We start from the raw sequence: 17,060 nt of genomic DNA, 5'->3' as shown, positions 1-17,060 counted from the left end.
GGTCCCACATACTCCACGTACAGTGATGACTCAGACCAAGAGCTCATGGTCCAAACAGCGCAGTTTTGATCAATCACAAAGCCATTAACTGTCAACTTCAAATGAGCAAGAAGGCATAGTTTCATGACTAGAAAGGAAGGATTAGCACTGAATGGTGAAACACAAGCTCATCTTGATGGCCCCTTTATAAAACTTTAACACTAATAGCAATCTCTCTTTTTTCCTGAAAAACTCATTTAACTCTGAAGTTCACAAGACGTCACCTCTCTATTCTTGCTCTGAGCGTAGAGGTAAACGAGACTAGAAGTGTAACACGTCTTCCTCGATATAACAGAATACCAAATATTATCAAGTTGGGACAATAACTTTTGAAATTAAAAATGAAAAGCAATGCCCAATCACCACATATCTCAGAGCATGAGTTCAGAGATCATATGCTGAAAATCAGTTTCTGAGAGAGTGTCAGCGTGCTCTATTTTTGTTGGCACAATCAGCAGCGCTCTAGTTTCGAAAATTAGGTCAGTGCGACTTTCTTACCTTCATACAGATGCTTGAAATCAGACCCCTGTATTTTAAAAGTTCTGTCTTACTATACAATATCTACAGTTTGTCCCAGTATTTGGGTCACTGAAACAAACAAGCACTGCTATCAATTATCCTGAAATTAAAGGCTAGACATGCAAAGTTGGAACAAGACTTTTTTTTTTGTTGAGCGAAAGTTAACAAAAATCATGCATGAGATTTTCTTTCACCTAAGTTTAATGATCTAATAAATCGAGCGTAGCCGAAGCTAGCAGACTACACATCTTCAGACGGCAAATTGCTCCATTCCAAATGAAGGCAGGACTGACTCTCTGCAGGTGCCTATACATCCCCCTTGCCCATACAGTAGCCTATGCAACTGGCTTCAGACAGATATTAGCTTTCACATAATTAAAGGTTAGAGGAGACTTATGTTTTCCAACTTACATAAATTTAAGAGTAAATGCCATAAAAATCTCAGCAGTTGAATTCAGTGGCAAATAAGTGCAACAGTGCTTGAGTAGAAGAAATATTCCAAAACCTTTTTATGTTTCTGCAGAGAAGTCACTTTAAAACATTAAAAAATGTCTACGTGTAACTTATGCAATATGAAATATGAGGTACAGTTTCTAGTTTGCTGTGATTACTGAAGCTAACTACTGAACTAGTCAGATTGTGTAGGCTGCAAAGTGTTGTACTTACTAGGTTTATTCAAGTGGATGGGTATACACAGAGGTCTCACATTTTACAACATTTTACTCTTTGGGAATTCCACATAGCATTAATAATAATGTGTTCAATATTTCAGTAAGAATAAGTAAGACTTCGGAAAACCTTTAACTTGTATATGAAATGGAGAACATTAGAAAAAATTTTGTGAACTATTTTCTATAGATAATATTGAGACTACAATACTGGAGAATATTTTAGGAAAGATCCTCATACACGTTTTGATGTGTCCAGTCTCAATCATTTTAAAATGACTGTATTCTGATTAAAAAAAATCACTGGATTATCAGGAGATAAACCTCCTTCTTAATTCCTGACTTCTGCTGGGGCAGGGGGGATCACACAAAGTTGTATCTGCACTAACTCAGACACTGTTCTCTATACTACTAAATAAGCAAGGAAAAAAAATAAAAGTTAAAGATACAAATAGTTTTTTGTTGTTGTTTTTGCAGAAAATGCTAATTTCAGCCTTTACAGTTGACAAAATCTCCAAGTGAGATAGAAAAAAAGATGTAGTGTATCAGTCACAGAATGGAGGCAGTCCAACAGAATGTATTGAAAATTCTAGTGAAGAGTTACTTAAATTTGCACAAAGCACTAGGTCATAGGATATAAGATGCTATTCCACAGCAGGCGGATGGTGAAGCCTAGTAAACCACCCTTTCTTAGGAATAAAAGGATAGTTAACAGGTCATATAGATTAATTAGAAGCACTGTAACCTCAGTAACCTCATGGCTGCATTTGGCTAAAGGCAGCAAAATTCAGCCTTTCTGCTCCTGACACTATCATAGTGATGTTAACTGGACACCACTGGTTAACTGTGAAGTCTTTGCATAAATTTGTATGTTATTTTGACAATTTCAGTCATGGCTCTATAAGCCAAGATCCTAGCTCACCATCTGGTGCATCCCAAACATTCACACATGCATCTCAAAGGAAAATCAGGAAAGATGCATCGTTTTCAAGCTTCTGGGATGAAACTATGAAACACTTCTTCATGTACAATAAAATCACTGACTTCATTCACTTTTCCAAAATATAAAGACCACTTGGTTTGCTGGATCTCCCTCGTCATCAGCCACCTATGCAAGCTACTCTATTGCTGAGGAAATAACTGTCTTTTTCCTGCTAAAAAGGGAACTTTCACCACACTAGTGAGAGTCCCCCATCAGCAAACATTTAATCTTGGTTTTACTGGTTCAGCAGCCCCTCAATTACACAGCTAAAGAAAACTCACTCAAATTACAGAAAAACAAGCACACAAACGACACCTTCGCAGTACCAAGGCCCAGATAACAAGAAATTTGTTCTAATTAACAACAATAAAGAGACAAGAATTTAGAGTAAAAACAGTATTCTGAAACTACTGAGTAGGTGTTCAGAAATAATTTTCGTGTCTGATCTGGTCCAGGAATTCCAGATCAAAACAGGTAACTTGCAGTATCTTCACACACTTCCATCTATCCTACCTTTAGTCTACCTACTCTATGAACTCCCAGTGCAGACCAGTGCAGTCAAATGTACTTTCAAGTGACACATTAAATTAGGAGCCTCATACCTTTTGAGAAAGTTTAGGCAAATTCACCAGTAAAGCCCTCTGACCGTTAGTATTTCCATTTCAGTACTTCCCATCAACAAGTTAAATGTGAACCTTTTAAGCTTCATTAGCCTTCAGCAATCCCAAATGCCAGTTTCTTGGTTACCTACTAGATGTTGTTATATATTACTCCACCTTTAAGCTAGAAGAGGGATTAAAGTATTACAAAATCACTTAGAACTTGCATCACAAAATAAACTATTCATGCCATCTGTTATAAAAGGGTAAAATTGTTCTCCCTGCTCTATTGCTGGGAAAAAAAAAAAAAAATGAGGTTAATCCACTTTCCCAATGCTGTGCAGCAAATCAGAAAAGCAGGCTACACCAAACTGCAGAAATCTAAGGTTCCCCATTTCAGGTCAATTCTGTATTATCTTTTCAAGAACCCGGATGCACAACTACCCCAGCACATTAGTCTCACGTCCTAAGAATCCTAGTACTATTCTACTTCTTGAGATTGCAAATCACCTTTTTTTTTAAAAAAAAAATAATCATTTGTATATTATTAGCTATAACATTATTACTTCAGCACCCAGGTACTTCAGCTGGAGAATCCAGCCTCTGCACGAGATGTTTAAGATAGTTATTTCAAGTGCTTCAGGTCAATAAGCCAATACTACTGCACTCTTGTAAATGAGGCCAGGAGTTCTCATGAGGTTTTACCAATAACTTCAGAAATATTAAATTATCCCCTTCATGCTTTTTGTCTTACCTAACGCCACAGATGTTACTCAAAAAAACCAAAACATTTTCATTGTTTTCTAAGAGACTCCGTGCAAATAAAACACACATCCAGCTGGAAAATGAAACCCATTCTACATCGCCATCTTATTTATTGTTTGCAGAATGCAATAATTAGAATTTAGAAATAAATTAATTTTCATATCAAAATTGAAAACAGCAAGCTTACTACACAAACACTAAAACAGTTTTAAGTGGGTGTATTTTATTTTCTCATTTCATTATTTTCTTATGCAAATATTTTGACAGTGTGTTTCGGCCAAAGTCCCTCTCTCCCCCTTCACAGCTCAAATTCTGACAATGAGCACTGAAGTCATGAACACTAAATTAGAAAGCAACAGTAGGACCATTCTTACAAGAATGTGTTGTATTTGAGCTCAAACAAAAATATCTAAAAATATGAAAAAAAAATATAGAAGAACAAAATAAAGATAACAGGTAAAAATGTTGCCTATATTCAAGTTCAATACAGAGTGGAAATTCCTTTTTGAGTAGTTCCAGTCAGGTACTCTGGTAGATAGATATTGAGATGAAGGAGGAAAAGAAGGATCTGACAGTCAAAATAAAGGCTTGTTCTGGGCTCAGGCCTGCTCATCCATTTCCACAAAATTTGGAAATACTACACATACTTCGTTTCTGTAAATGGAGCTCTTAGCTAGTTTACATGATATTGAAAAGTTGTTTGTAATTTACAATGTAAGATTCATGGAAAATTGTAAATAAAAGAAAAAAATAAAGACTTTGCGGACCAGAAAAATTCAAAGAAAAAAATCTACAATTCTGCATTAAATTATCAGAGGAAAAAAGCATTACAGCTTTTCTTTTAACAAATGATAGAAGAATTAAATTCTAGTTAAGTTACTTTAAGACTTCAGTATGCATTTTTCAGCATGATGAAAAACAATAAGAGCTAATAAAATATTTAAGTTTTCAATTACAGATACAGAAAAAAAATGCAAGGTAAAGCTTAGAGAAGTAAACATCTCGTTTTCTCGCCCATGCACTGTCCTCAACAGCCACATTTTTTTAAGATCTACCTACATACCATAACAAAACCAAATGCAACCACAGCCTTACCCATGTCACAGAGGTATACAAGTGTCACAGATATATACAAGCAACTCTACATGACTTTAGTGCAAGCTTCAAGGATATAATATCCAGAAGCCATCTCCTCTTAAAAAGTACAAAGCCACTTAAAAATCTTGCTCTTTACCAAGGCTGCATATTCAGTTTGCCAACACATAGGTAGCTCTCAGAGGAATATGAGCACGTCATCAGGTGATGACAAAATCCAGAGCTATAATGCTGTTTACAGTGACCATGCATGAATCAAACCACGGCTTTATCCAACTGTGACGGAATTCCTCTGAGACAGAAGGCGCTCAGTGAACCAGCACACTCTCCAAACGAGTAAACACCTTTCTGTCTGTCCTAATCTCTACAATAAACACTAAGCAATAATTCTAGGCTCTCCTCTTCACGCAGCATGACATATAATTCTCAAAAGATAACTGTGATTCTTTCGACAGAAGAAAAGAAGATGCAAAACAAATGGCTAATATTAGCCTTCCTGTAGGATCAAGCCAGAATGTTCCCATATTGTAAATGACAACTTTTATTCCAGTCTACTCTGATAACCGGCTACATACCAAGCCTCTAACATATAACTCTATGTTAAAAAATATTTTTGTTTTTATCCACCACACTTACCTAATGTTGAACAAATACCACTCAAGGCTAAAAAAGTAAATAAATTATCCAGGTATATACAGATTGAAACCATGCAGACTTAACACGCATGGACCTTCTAGTTTACCAGAACTATAGCAATGTGCAGCATTCTGTCTTATTCACTGTGCTACTTCTAAAGTGTTTAAATAAGGGGGTTTAAAATGTTTAAAAAAAAAAATATATTTTTACTTTAGAATTTACTGATGATCCCAAGATTTCAGTACTGCACTGCTTGCTTTAACATCTTCAAAAGGTCCCTTACTTGTTAAGCTTCTAAGACAATGTTTATCAGTGTATGAAGTACGTACCTGTAATGAAATTTATCAGATAAGGAATCAATAATAATGCACCAATCACATTATCTCTGTTAACAAGAAACAATTCAACAACAGTTTTGCCAGATCAAAGTTACTGTAAAATTTGGTAGAAATTAACTCTCTCCTATGGCAGCAGTCTAGTAAGACCTTTCAAAAAAATCACACGCGCACAGTATACAGAACTATATTGCTCTTTTACTTCTTTGATAAACATAATTTAAGCTCTCACTCGCAAGATTTCTGCAGCATTAACTTGACATTTGAATATAGCTATAAGATTTAATTATTTCTAAGGTAGTTGTTCAGACTTAGTCAGTGTTTAATGGTAAACAAGCAACTCAAAGATTTTGTTATGTCGTACATCCCCCTTAATGATAAAGGTAAACACATTCTGTCAGTAGTGACAAATCTGAACAAAAGAAATCATCTTAGGGCAGCAAAGCAACTTCTGAACCCGGCTATAAATAAGTTACCGTAACCTGGAAACCACAGCACTAACACATGTACAGTCTAAATCTTTTTTCCCTCCTTTGAAAAAAAGTGGGAGGGTAGCGGAGGAAGAGTACATGTTGCTCAGGTTATTTTATTTAACTGTGTATTACAGAATGAATCATTTTATCTATTGCTCATTTTAATGTTGAGTTATTCCTCCATTTTGAGACAGTAAAACAAATGCTTTTTGGTTAAAGGACTTTTCCTTTCTGTTTAAATTCTGCTAATCTGTAAGGAACTCAGCAAAGTTCTTTCATCCTCTTCCAGGGGACCTGATAACAGAGGCTTTTTTTTCCTACTTATTTAAACAACTGCAGATATTTATGATCTATAAAAAAAAAAAACCACCACAAACCCAGAAGAAAACACCCTAAAAGAATATCACAGAAGTCAGAACTACATACCCTAGCTAGAAGGTACTTCAATCTCTTGTCTCCACTGGAGGAAAAAAAAAAAAAAACAAACAAACAAAAAAAAACCCCAAAAAACCCTCTGCTCTCAAGCAAATCAAAGGCAACATCCTACTGAAAACAAAGTAGCTTTTGGTCATGTAGGATAAAATGAATGAGCTCATCTGAATTAAGCAAAGACCCAACCTTCATCTTAAAAACCTTCTCAGGAGATCATGAGAAATCATTACAGGATGAGCTCACAACATACTGACACAATGCATCCCATCCACACACACACACTCTATTGATTCAGGTGTTTTGCAACCATTATCAGCACCTTTCAGTTCAAGAAACTGGGGCTGTGAGCTACTTTACGTAAATGACACTTCCCAAGAAGAGGGTAACCAACAAGACAGACAGAGTCCTGGGCACCTAAGGTTGCCCAGTATAGCAAATTAACATCGATCGGTGTGAAGACCAAGAACCCAATTATTCTACACACTATTTTTTGTACTTCACTTTCTATCTCTTCACATAAGCTTCTGTAACAGAATTAATCAAGCCTAGGTGCCAACATCTAGGACACTGCCTCTCCTGAAGCAATGGTATCAACTTTTTCCTTGTGTTAGACAATATGCCATACCAACTTCGCCTCCTGTTCCTCTCATGAAGTCATCTTCTCCTCTCCGGAAGCACACAAATAAACCACTGCTCCTCTCAGGCTAGTTAAACTATCAATATTCCACTTTAGCAGAAACTGAAAGATTGCTCTCTACTAGATATGATATATATTATTACCATTTATTAGGTCTATTTTACAAAACTACAGGTTAGCAAAGCCAAACAAAAATTAATACCCCACCAATGGAGGGGGGAGTAATGAGGATTGATTGATTGATTTTCTTATCAACATTTCTATTTTATGTTTTGGGTTTTTTTAAATCTTATTTTAAAGAAAAGGCACACGGACCAATTTGAATACAAGTCAGCTAGCCAAGTACTTATGGTCAGCACTCAGGAGATCAGGTGTTCTGGTTAAGCACTTGCTAGGTAAAAATTTGCCCTGCAGGACACATCCACTTTACAGTCCATTAACTAAGTAGTTCTGTATTTCAAGGATAGGAAATACAAAAAAAAAAAAAACAAACAACCAGTCATTTCGAGACATATTTCCTAACTATAAAAAATAGTCTATGTTAATATACACGTACTTGTCGTTCCAGTGTATAGTGTTTGATGTTCTATCGCAATCTCAAACGACCTCTGCAGGTTTCATGTCACACTTGATCCTGAAAATTAGTAATATCTACATGGTATGCCACAGTCCACTGATATTTTTTGGTAGCAGAATCAAAACCTTTACCTTTGATCAAATCAAGCTAGATTTCATTGGTTTTCATGTAAGTGGAACTATACAAAAAAATTGTTTGAGCCAGAGAAGTATAATCCTCTCTTCATAAAAAGAGATTTTTTTTTTTTTTTAAAACGCTTCAAAAACCAATGACACAATCTCCTGGAATAGTCTTTGTTGAAAAGAGGGGCTGTGCTTTGTTCCGGGAAGATGCAGGGAAAGGAGCCTTTATTTCAGTGGAGAATTGCATTACAGTCATTACCATGTGTTTACCAGCAAATCAAAATATTCCTCATAAGGGTTAGCATCTACCAATCTCCTTTTACTTCTTTCTTTTGTAATGGAGAGGTAAATATACATATTAGAGCCTTCTGAAAATAAATCCTTGACATGGTATAAACAGAGAATAGTTTTTATGTATTATTCTACAAAGTGTTACATATTATTAAGTGTTACAGATGTTTCATGACACAAGTCTTATTACACTAAAGAGGGGGAAACAACTACAGAAATGCATGTATGGGATATAACCTACTGAGTTCTTCTAGAATTTATTTGTGTGTACAGGTGTCAGTCATCTGAAATTATTTTAAAAGTTCAGACTTCAAAATGCTGTTTCAGTTTTACTTCCCTTCACCATGAATGGTATTTTTTTTTTCTTTTTTTAAGAGTTTCAGGCTGGCATCAAAAGGTACTTTAAATTTATAAGTGTGCCTCCTGTGCATCCACGTCTAACATGTCTAAGAGGAAACACTGTCAATCAAGTTTGAATAGCAGCAGTATAGGTCATGAAAGGAGCTGCATAACCAAACAGTGTGGACAAGGTTATCTTAAGAAAATAATACAGCGCAGCAGGTTTTAAAACAACAAAGCAAGTGAGGCGTGTGTAAAATTGTACGTGAAAATATACCAGAACGAAGAACAGAAACATCTACATACTTTAATCTTGGAAAAATATTTAAGAAGCTGAAGGTCCCTTTCTTTTTTCAGAAAGACAAAAGAAACCCAGTACAACAGGGAATGACTCCTTGTTTTGTTTTGCTGCTTTGGTAATTATAAATGCCATATCTAAGGCACTGCTGCTCCTGTTTTGTTGCCATCAAGTGACAGCTGAGAAAAATGATGATGCTAGAGATATGTGTTATGAATATACAAATAGGTGAGAACCAGTTGATTCTCACAGACAAGAGTCTAGACATTTCATTTAAGAAGTACTTCCCCCCCTCCCTTTTCCTTAAATTCAACAACCCACCAAATGTATAAAAAGTCTTACCAAATAATACCTCAGACAAAGCGTTTCTGGAATTCTTCTGGTAAATAATGGTGCAGACATTATTATAGCCTAAACACACTCAGCAGCTTCAACAGCATCATCGATCTCGCTGCCATAAAAGAGACTAGTGCAAGGTTTCTGAGCCTACTGGGACACTGAATAGTCACCTCCAGACAGACCTGCTTTGTGTGCACAGAATACATTCAACTATTGATGGTGTCATATTTGTTATCTTTTTAACAAGAAATCACAGTGAACAAACTTAGTGAAAGAAAAGTGATAGCAAACATAGCTATCATACAATATATAAAGAGTACCTTTCTTGAGAAGTTGCCTGTTACAGTAGTTCTAAAATTTTTAGTGGTTTTAAAATACTATATAAGAGCTTCTGAATAATGCTCAAATGCCTGTTGTATTTCTAGGAATTTGGCTATGTTGGCACATATACCCGCTGCTGCAAAAAGCCCACCACGCAACAAAGGAAAAGGGCTTAAACTATTTGTTTAAGAAACAAAAAAATATAATCTTTTTTTTCCTTCTTCTAAACATGAGTGAAAAGGCCAATCTTACAATTTACCTATGTATTACAAAGTCACTTATTTAATTCATATCCAAGGGACATGGTTTCACATATGTAAATAATAAGTTATTATAGTGTGCTGACATTAAGCTAAACTGAAAAAAATTAGAGTGTAAGAGAAATAACAGTATCAAAACTATGGTGCATTGATGCTGTGAGCATGCTGGTACTTGGACAGTGATAAAACTACAGTGGGTTTCTTTTGCTTGCTTTCTGGGGCTTCAGGGTAAGCTTTCCCTGCCCCATACGCCAGAAAAATTGTTTCAAATGCTCTTGAGAAAACAAGAGGATCTCAGTGATGGATAAATTTATGCTGACAATTTCCAGCCATTTCAGTTTTTGTTGTGTTTCTACTGACTTTCTAATAACCCACTTCGATGCAAATGTAGTCTTCTTTTTAGCATCTTTCCGAATTAATACAAAGTACAAAATTACAAAAAGAAAAATGCCTTAGATTATACAACGGCATATTAAAAAAGGACAAACTATCTGAACTGAAATCAAGGGCTACTTGTCAACAGTGCTCTGCATTCAATAACTACATCAGTAATTTTTTAACAGAGTCCTACTGGACAGCACAGTTATATTACACCTAGAAAGGTAAAATTGGTGTGGCCATCACAATTTAAGTACCTACAGATAATAAAGAACCCCGCTTTATGTGCCACACCCAATTCCAGAGCCCCCTTGCATACAACTTCATGAATCCCAAAAGGAAGGAAGAGAAAACTGCCTCTGTCACAGTGGTCTCTGTTATTAGGCCAGGTCTTGTTTCCACAACAGAGCCGTTTTGGTTTTCACCTATTTACAATAAGAACTAAATTTCCTGAATGTCTCCATTCCTGAGTAACGTGTTTGTTTTTATGACACATCATGCTAACTAGAAAAGATCAGAAAGAATGAGTATACAAATAAACTACTCCAAGAAGCATCTGATATACAGACACAGAGCATGACACAGAAGGTTTCTACCATCACCACCTGTTTTATGCCTGAGTTGTAAGTTCTTGTCACCACTAACAATCAACTATTAGTGCCAATCGACTTGCACTAGCACAAAATCTATCACATTAAGTGGATATTGGTTCTTGAGGACGTTGTAAAACTTGGTTGATAAAAAGCAACAATTTTGACGTAGTATACTTGCAGCTTCTGAAAACATGTAACTTGATTCACACAACATTTTGATTAAATAAATACACCAGCATGATATAAATTAAACAGGCTTAGAAATGAGACACATGATAGAGCTCAAGGATACCATCCTAGTATGGTTGTACCTTTTCCACAGCAGCACATGAACCATCTCATAACCCCTCAGTACCAATCAGAATATTCAGCTACTGATAATCCGGAAGAAAAGTGAAATCATTTCTGGAAAAAAAAACCAACTGTGGTGCCTAAGCAGCAATAAATTCTAAAGAAACCAAGGTGCTGATACAGAGGTACTACATCTCTTCATTGACTGCATACAACCAATAAAAAAACTTCTCAGAGTAACCAAGTGAAACGATGTACCTACAAATGAAAGATCAGGTACAGAATGGGGGATCATTGTCCTCAGAAACACTAACTCAAAAAAGAGATTTGGGTACTAATTCATTCATTTGAGTACTATTCCTTGGGCAGAACAGCAATATTGTACTTGACCTGGTAAACAAAGGAATCCAGAGAAGATAGGAAGCGAAATTACTTTGCCTGTAGTAATGATGAGACTAGTACTGGAAAAGCAAAGGAAATCTAGTGTTACCCGCTTCAAAAACAATGCTCAAAAAAATAGGAAAAACTCATAGGAAAAAAACATATGAATAATTAAAGAACCACAGTGACAGAGTAAAGAAGCCTTTATTTACCAAGTAGAAAATTAAAGGATAATTTGATTAAAGTATGCAAATTAGACATCAAAGGGAACAGAAGGTTCCTAAACTTAAGAGGGCAAAGAAGAAGAACAAGTCACAAGAAGCTGAAGGTAGTCAAATGCAAAATAGGTGACTTTTCTTTTCTCAAATGGCAAGGATGATTTATGCTTGAAACAAAGTACCAAGGGTCACAATTTTTGCAACTTGTGCATAAGTATGCATAATTTTCAGCATTTTTTTTTAAAGAAAACATAGTACAAGTTCAAACTTCTAAAAAGCAAGAATTCAAAACGTATGATGGAAGTCTTGCCAATGGTAAGAGAACTTGAGTGGTTTTTGGGCTTTAGAACCTGGCATCTGTAGAAGTATTCAATACAAATAAGCTACAGCTACCTGAACAATAATTTCTCATGTGCCTAAAGCGTTCTATGCAAAATACCCATTTTCAAGGCACACCTATACCCTCATGCACAGTACATTCACAAATGCAAATGTCATTTGGCAATCTTGCAGCTTATGAAGGAAACTTGCTATCATGTAAGATGTTGTTATTATTATCGCTAGTCTTATAGTCTACCCTGTTTATAATGTGATAAACAGTTCAAACCATTATAAACATATATAAACACACATATTATCATTTATAAACAGTACTTGTAAAAAACGTCCCACAGAAGCCAGCCAACATAAGGCAAAGAACTAATTTAAAACCAACAAGAGTAACTCAAAAAGTAACATCTTCTTTAGCAGAACTTAAACTGACATTTTGAAAAACATCCAAAGTGTTCATCTACATATCACATACTCACTGAACTTCTGTGTAGCTGAAAGTCAGATTTAAGAGGTTGTTACACATGAAATTGAGTCCCAAAGGACTAAACCAAGACAAACACTGATCATTCAATTTCCTTTCCAGTAATCTCATTTTACTTCCAACTTACTTGAAATCCACTGTAACTCCATTATGTCAACATACCGAATACTGCATACTCATTCACTACATACACTCAACAAACAGCAGCAACAGAAAATTAAAACTGCAAAGCTCCGTAATTCCTTTTTTCAGGCAAGTTTTTTCCCATAATAGCGAAAAAAATCTTTGTAATTTTACTGTAGTAACAAAGGAACTTTCCTTCATTTTATGTGCTGAAAGTGTCTTGACAGATGAGCGTGTTGGTACTTACTGAAGAATTAGCCAAATGTACAAAGCCTATGTTTTCTTTACTTCAAAGTGAAGAATATTAAAAAATAAAGCAACAGCTAAGAATCATTAAAATTATAATAAAACCCCCTTAGAAACCAGACTGCTTATGTTTCAAAAGATACATAAATCATCTAATTAACACTGAAATCAATTGTCTTTTCTCTGACATGAGAAGCAGTGAGAACAGACCGAAAATTATGGTAGTAGAAAGGAACCACTGGGATAGTAGCAGAATGAGCAAACAGGCCAATACGTCAGAGGCTCTCCTGAATAAGTTTAGTATTTCACTTATGTTTTATAATACATTTTTTTTCAATAACATACAGGACCTAGCAATCCTGTTACCACAAATGGAGTCTGATGATACAGAATGAGAAGAAAAACAGCTGAGTCCGTGCTGCACCTATGTGGGAAAAGCCAGTTCTTCAGATGAAGTATATTTTCAGTCAAATCTCCAGAACGTAGCACCCAACAACAACATTTCAGAGATTTATTTTGAAATGGGCAGCATGAGTAATGGAAGTGGTGAGAATTTTTTTATTGTCCAGTTTTGTTTCTGTTTATCATCCCCCAGAAAGGAACCAAGCTTCTCAATGCATTTGAAAAGAACTTCAAAGGAAAGACATGGAATCTGCAGAGAGCACTCATACAGAAGTTGAAACACTTCATATGATGAACTGTGAACTCGAGCATAGGTAGCCACCTTTTACTGAGGGGTTGCACACCAAGAAAAAGTAACAAAGGAAGAGAAATGTATCAAACCACTCAAGATGTGAACCTCCAGCAGATACTGTATAGATCTTGTAAAATGAAATTACCTTAGAGAGGCTTAGAAAATGGTCTAAACTCAAATCCCACCTGTTCATATAACATCAACACACATCAAACAAAACAGCAAAATCAAGGATTGCTTATCTGCTGTTTAAGGGGGCTAACATAAAAAAATAATTAATGTGTCATATAGATTAACGCAATTAATATGCTGCTGTATGATAAATATTTAGGTGTATCCTAAAGTCATTTTAACAAGGAAAGGGATCCGACATTTCCCAATATTCTCCTGAACCTGTGTTAGTAAAATACACAATAAAGGATGTTTTAAAGGAGGAGGAAAACATGAGTGGATAAGCACCTACAATGTGGATAAGCACCTAGGATGCTTTAAAAGATTAACAAGATATCTTTTCCTTTGTCAGTTACCAAATTAAGGGAAGTAACATACTCCCATTCTGTGATTAACTGGCAAGCAGGTCAAACTAGCTGCTTAAGAGACTTGAGAACCAAAAGGATGCTAACATCTCCCTACTTTGGAATGAGAGCATTAAGCAGGAACATCTTCAACTACATCAGGAGATCAGGTTGCTCAGAGCCACATCCAACCCGACCTTGAATATTGCCAGGGATGGGGTATCTACCACCTCTCTGAGCAACCTGTTCCAGTGCGTCACCACTTTCATTGAAAAAAAAATTCTTCCTTATATCTAGTTTGAATCTATCTTCTTAGTTTAAAACCACTATCCCTTGAACTGTCGCAACAGGCCCTGCTAAAAACTTTGTCCTCATCTTTCTTCCAAATTCCCTTTGAGTACTGAAAGGCTACAATAAGGTCTCCCCCCAGCCTTCTCTTCTCCAGGCTGAACAACCCCAAATCTCAACTTTTCCTCATAGGAGAGATGTTCCATCCCTCTGATCATTTTTTTGGCCCTCCTCTGCACCCACTCCAACAGCTCTATGTCCTTCCTGTGCTGAGGATTCCAGAGCTGGACACAGTACTCCCAGTGGGGTCTAACCAGAGGGCAGTAGAGGGGCAGAATCACCTCCCTTGACCTGCTAATCACACTTTTTTTGATGCAGCGCAGGATACCGTTGGCCCTTCTGAGCTGTGAGTGCAAACATCCAGCTCATGTCCAGCTTTTCATCCATCATCCAGTAACCCCAAGTCCTTCTCGTCAGGGCTGCTCTCAATCCCTTCATCCCCCAGCCTGTATTAATATTGGAGGTTGCTTCAACCCAGGTGCAAGACCTTGCACTTGGCCTTGTTGAACTTCACGAGGTTCACATGGGTCCCCTTTCTCAAGCTTGTCCAGGTCCTTCTGGATGGCATCCCATCCCTCAGGTGTGTCAACTGCTCCACTTACCATGGTGTCATCAGCAAACTTGCAGAGGGTGCACTCAATCCCAGTTTGCTATTGATGAAGATATTAAACAGTACTGGTCCCAGTGTGGACCCCTGAGGAACACCGCCTCTCACTGACTTCCATCTGGACATGGAGCTGTTGATCACTACCCTCCGGATGTGACCATCCAACCAATTCCTCATCCACCAAACAGTCCACCTATCAAATCCGTATCTCTTCAATTTATAGAGAAGGATGTTGTGGGGAACTGTGTCAAAGGCCTTACAGAAGTCCAGACAGATGACATCTGTATCTCTTCCCTTGTCTACTGATGTAGTCACTCCACCACAGAAGGCCACTAGGCAGGTCAGGAAAGACTTGCCCTTGGTGAAGCCATGTTGGCTGTCTCAAATCACCTTCCTGTGCTTTAGCATAGCTTCTGGGAGGATCTGTACTGAAGTGTGTCTCAATATGCAATCAGAGAGGAAAAAAGAACAGTGAAGAGACTGGAACTCTCTACCAGAATTCAGGTGGTATTGTGTGCAGCTATAATTGGTAAAGGTATTTTATTTTTAACTGGAGAAATGTGACTCTGTTGTCATAGATGAAATGACAATCTTGACAGCAATCAAAAATAGGAGATAAAGCATCTGTGAATAAAAACTGTAATTTGCAAATGCTGCTTCCATGAACAGCTTTTTCTGCAGATAGGAACTTTTTGTGAAAGACTTAGAATTTGTATAAAGCCATCAAGGACCCTCCTTAAAATGTCTATGGGAAACTGAGCGCTATCTTCTCCTTTCAGAAGTGGGTGATAAATTCGAGACATCCATTCTTATCTGTACTAAAAGTGGCATTACACAACTGTAAAAGGCTTGCCATGTTTACTTTGAAAACAGGAAAGTAAGGAGCAACAGCCTTCATGGGAGTAAATAATGTACACAAGAATAGCTTTAGCCTTTCTCTTCCATTCTTCTTGGTTTAGTGCGAGGATCATTCAAACATCTTATAAGTATTTGATATAGGCAGTGTCAGGTAAGTAAAGATAATTGCCCAGTAAGAAAATTAAGTCATAGGGGTACTCGAGTGCTCCACTAGGTTCATGCCATTCTGTGCTATTCCTCTTCTATACTTCTTTCAGAACTCAGGAGCAGATTTATGGAATAAATCAGTCACAGAAATGACAGTGTAAAAATTATTTAACATCTGGAACTGTTTAATCCTTTGGAGATAGTTTTATTGCAAATTTCTAGAGGTTAGCCCATGTAATCATTATGCACTATTTAAGCAGACTAGTATTATTACTTTCCCATCTGGATTAGAACTCAGTCTCATTTTTCTTATATAGCTATAAAAAGTTGTAAAATATCTGTTCATTTTTTTCTTGCAAGTATTTTCCGTATGTTTATTAATTCTATCCCTGAACAATTTTAGGTTGTTTTATTACCATTTCATAAAAATGTAACTACTAGCAACGCAGGAAATCAATCTAACACATGCATAAATTACTTGTTCCATAGCCTCAACAATATACACTGGACTATCTGGACCAGATATGCACTGAAGTCACAGAACATAAGACTCTGGTATTTTCTTTGCCATTTCCTTCCAAGAAATAATCAACCTGCAGATATAGATGTGGAATTGCACTTATTTTGATAAACAGGATTTTTTTATTAATTGCTTTCTTTTTATTTATTTAACTACTGTCTACACTCTAGAGTATCTTTGGTTTCTGTAGGCAGTATAAAGGTCTTGGTCTGGATCTAATTTTTTTTTAGTAACCATTTATCCTCTCTTCTAAGCCATGAACTTATGTTATGAGGTTCCTAAGATCTGGCACAAGCATTACCAATGTTACAAAAAAAGCAGTTCAACAGTCAGACACAAAACAGGGAGTTGTTGCCTCTAGCAGTACTAATTTCAAATAAAACTTGGGACCTCCTGCAGCAGCATCTTTTTTTCAGCATGCCCTACAACCAACATCCACTATTACATTTTAATAGCTACTAAAATCTAGGAAAATAAAAGCAAAGGCATTTAATTTAGCTGCTCGACTATACTTTAAATGTCACAGAGCACTGCAGAGTTGTACAGAAGTAAAAATGCGTATGTCTCAAAAGTCTCATCTCTATATACTGATTCAAACCG

The 17,060-nt window shown here is 36.5% G+C and overlaps 1 protein-coding gene across 1 annotated transcript in view; it reads right to left on the bottom strand.

The window, feature by feature from the left end:
• The window catches only part of ANO10 (anoctamin 10), a 110,100-nt gene that overhangs the window by 37,966 nt on the left and 55,074 nt on the right, over positions 1-17,060 (bottom strand). The gene's annotated exons all lie outside the window — the stretch shown is intronic.

The sequence above is a fragment of the Tauraco erythrolophus genome, chromosome 7 (genome assembly GCF_009769465.1).
Source record: "Tauraco erythrolophus isolate bTauEry1 chromosome 7, bTauEry1.pri, whole genome shotgun sequence".
Classification (NCBI taxonomy): domain Eukaryota; kingdom Metazoa; phylum Chordata; class Aves; order Musophagiformes; family Musophagidae; genus Tauraco; species Tauraco erythrolophus.
Note: the sequence above shows the minus strand (reverse complement) of the source record. Positions and strands in the feature narration are given on the sequence as shown.